We start from the raw sequence: 3,982 nt of genomic DNA on the forward strand, positions 1-3,982 counted from the left end.
GCGGCTCCGCGCCCGGAGCGGTGGGCCGCGCTGCCCTGGGGCCGGCCCCGCGGACCTGCTGTGAAAACTCGCGCAAGTCCCCTCCCTCCGGTGGAGCGCTGTGCCAGGCGCACGCGTTCGCTTTGTAACTTCAAAACGAGAGCGAACTATGGCGAGTCCCGCTGCAGGAAGGCGCGGAGACAAAAGCATGCTTCATCGCAGGCCCGCTGGAGACCGCCAGGTGCTCAGCCGGGCCGCCGCCCGCAGCGGTGTTGAGAATGCAGCTCCCTGAGCCTTGCCTCCGCGGACCTCGCAGGTCTTACAGGTCGGCTGGTCTGGAGGTCCGAGCGCCAGGCGCGCCGCTGGGGCCCTGCTCACCTACCGAAGTACAAAGCTCCTAGCAAACTGGATGTCACAAAATTAATTTGAACCGAAGTACCGCTAATACTCCCGCGCTCCGCAGTGTTACGTCCTTGCAAAGTGATACTCTAAAAACCGTAACATAAAGACTAGAATGAGGGGTTGGGGAGGGTACAGGTCTTGGTTCTCTATGATAAATGTGATAAAGTCTGATGGGAAACTGTCCAAAAAAAGTAGAATGGTTGGGAATCAAATGATAGATGATCTTGTTAGTAACATTTGTTAATTTTGTTGGAGTGGACAAATTATTTCTAAATACGAGTGGGACCTGTCTTACAGCACACTGAAAATACCTTAGCACGAATGGACTGAAAAAGGCATCTCCTTCTCAGCACCTGAGATTAGAAAACTTACTCCAGTTTTCTGTTCCTGGGGTTCTTCCAGTACCTTATCCAAGGCCTTCTGCACAGATGATGAACTGTCCTGGTCACCAGAGCTGAAATGGTCAACTGCATTAGTGCTGTCCACCACACAAGAATGTCCTGATGCTGTTTTCTGACCAAGTAGACCAGAGGTCAGAGGGAAGGGCACCGTGTGGAACATGCCCCCCTGGCTGCCAGCAGCTCCAGTTCTCAGGGCCAGGAGCCCCGCGGGGCAGGGCCCGGGCGGAGAGGACTTCAGGGGCTGCGTCCTGGGCATCAGCTGGGGACTCTGCAGACAGGACACCCCTTTGCAAGCCCCGAAATGGGAAAGCTGGGATTTTCCACTGTGATTCCTTCTGTGGTCTGTGGGTTATTAGGGAACTAGGGTTCATTATCAAATATTTAGGGATTTTCCACTTTTCATTATAAATAAAGTTTAGCTCACTGTGGCCCAAGAATATGCTCTATATGGTTTCAGTCTTTTAAAATCTGCCCCGACTCGCTTCATGATCCCCTGTTGTCTATTTTGGTAAATAGTCTCCACACAGTCACCAATGCAAAGGTGGGTCCCGCCAGGAGGGGGCCTTTGCGCTGGCTCCCTCAGGTCCGGAGAGTGTTACAACCTGCCGTGACCCCTGCTCTTCAGCATCTGCTGACATCTAATCAAGCTACAGACAAGACAAACAAGATGCAAGAGTTGAGAGGTGGGAAACGGATTATTCACAGACGGTGTGGTTGTACATGCAGAAAACCCAAAGTAATGTACAAGTAAACTATTAGAATTAAAAATGGAATTCAGGAGTTTGAGATGGATCCGAGACATAACTGTCAGAAGTAAACTATAAAATTTCTGGAAGGAAATATAAAAAAGATCTCATTGATTTTCAGATAGGCCATACAATGCACTACCATTTGGAAATGATTTAATGTCCTTCATCAAAATGTACAAGCTCCACAAGCAGCAAGCGTCATAGGGAGCGGGGCTTGGTCCACCATGCTGTAGTGGAGGCTAGGAAGTGCAGCCTCTCAGGTAGGCGAATGGCACTGCCCCTGAGCACCTCTCAGCATTACCACGGTAGAGGAGGCATGGCCCCCAGGGGACGCTGCAAGAATTCCTCATTTGTAACAGTTCAGGCAGTGCAGCACGGCTCCAGTAGTTCAAAACTGAGAACCACGGGTTCACTGCACGTGAAGGCCTTAGGAGCAGTGGAGCAGCTCCAAGTGACCGGGGCCACACTCCAGCAATGACCGTGTGTCTGCCAGACACCTGCATGCGGAGGGTGAAAGCAGCACACGTGGCAGATGAAATCCCAGGATGAGCCACGCTGACCTCTGACCGAAGGAGCCAAGTACGGTTTGCTTTCGGGAGAATGACTGAGAAATGGCAGGTAAGAACTTCGGAGGGTAATGAAAGTGACTTGGGAAGCACTCTGTAAAATGGGTGTATTCCCTTTGTCAGCTTACCAAGTTGAACACACGAGTAAGGTACTGGCGTCTGAATGTGTCCTAACATCCATAGTTGAAACTTAGTAGTTGTGTTGTCCAGTTTCCTGAGGCTGGGGTAAGTACCTGACATCGGAGCTCAAGGCAGGAGAGGTTTATCTGGCTCACGGTTTCAGGGGCTGCAGTTCATGGCCAGCTGGCTCCACAGCAGAAACGGCATAGCAGAGGGCGTGGTGGAGGAAAGCTGCTCCCCAAGCCCAGGGCAGCCAGAAGCAGAGAGAGAAGTGAGGTGGTGGGGCCAGGGACTTAGCTGTGACCTTACCAGAAGCCCAGGATCCAGTCGCCTCTGGAGAGCACCAGCTCTGAACACAGGAGACTTTTGGGACCCCATTTTTATCCAAACCATAACTGGAGGTGTGATGGTTGTTAAGAGGAGACATCAGCTGAGTAGGATGGTGCACGACTGTAATCCCAGCACTCCAGGAAGCTGAGGCAGGAGGATGGCAAATTTGAGTCCAGCCTGAGCAAACTGGCAAGATGCTGTCTCAAAATATAAAGAGGACTGGGAGTGTAGCTCAGTACAAAGGCCGTGGGTTCACTCCTTAGAGCCACAAAAGAGGTGATGTCTTAGGAGGTACTTCCCTCATGAGGGCCCCTCCCTGTAAGTGGGAGCATCCCACACTCGGGGAGCATCTCCCACCCTCTCTGGCCTTTGGTCTTCTGTCCCTCGTACCACATGGTGAGGACACTGCCCTCGAGGTGCCACCTGGAGGCAGAAGGACCTCCCGGGATGTGGCCAGGAAGGCAGAGTCTGCTTTGACCCCATGTGAGGAGCAGACAGACAGCTGAATACCAATGAAAGAGGTTCCTGTGTTGGGCTGACAGTGTTTTAGACATAATGCTTTTCTTTTTAATTGCACGTAAAATGCCCTTTTGCCTTTATAAGCTGCATGTGAGCTCTGTGCATGGTGGGGAGGTGATCACACCCTGGTCAGGTGATCACGAGGCAGGCAGAGCGCAGGGCCGCCTTGCTGGCTCTGGGTCCCCTCCCCAGCACGGCCCCAGGAGGGGCTCGCCTGTCACAGGCACTGATGTGCCTGGTTCACCTCATCCTGGCTGTCCAGGGCCTGGGGGCATCCAGAGCCCCTGCCCCTCCGTGTTGCACAGCTGGTGCCCGGGACTTCGGCCGCACAGCGCTGGTAGTGGGATGCCCTGGGTGGGGACAGGGCACAGTGAGCTAGGAGAGCCACCAGGGCACAGCTGGCACTGAGTGCAGGGCTGCAGATGCTCAGCCCATCACGGGGCTTCATAAGCAACTGTGATGAATCAAACAACAGCAACAGCAGAAACACCACGGAGCCAGCCAGGCAGCTTCTGCACGGGCAGCAGTGCCAGCTCAGGGCAGGGTCACTGGTACAGGAGGGACACGTTCCCTTTCCTGACCATGGCTCGCTCAGACCTTAGAGCTCACCAGCTGCCCTGCGCTAGTGATGCTCTCCCATCGGGGCGCCTTGCTAGAGCTGCTGGGTAGAAACTAGGGTTGCCATGAGCAGCCCTGCCGCCACACGGAGCCAGGCCCTGACAGGACAGGGCAGAGCAGAGGGTGACTCTGCGACGTGCAGGCCATGCCTTCACGGCTCTGGGGTTGGAGAGTGACCAGCAGCTTTCTGTGCAGGTGGTATTCTGCAGAAACTTACAAGCAGTCTGGGAGGCGGGCTTCCTGGTGAGGCCACAGGTCCCTGGGCTGCCGGGTGTGGCCTCCCGCCCCACGTGCCCTG

Source organism: Chinchilla lanigera, unplaced genomic scaffold (assembly GCF_000276665.1).
Source record: "Chinchilla lanigera isolate Chin_1 unplaced genomic scaffold, ChiLan1.0 scaffold00002, whole genome shotgun sequence".
In the NCBI taxonomy this organism is placed as follows: domain Eukaryota; kingdom Metazoa; phylum Chordata; class Mammalia; order Rodentia; family Chinchillidae; genus Chinchilla; species Chinchilla lanigera.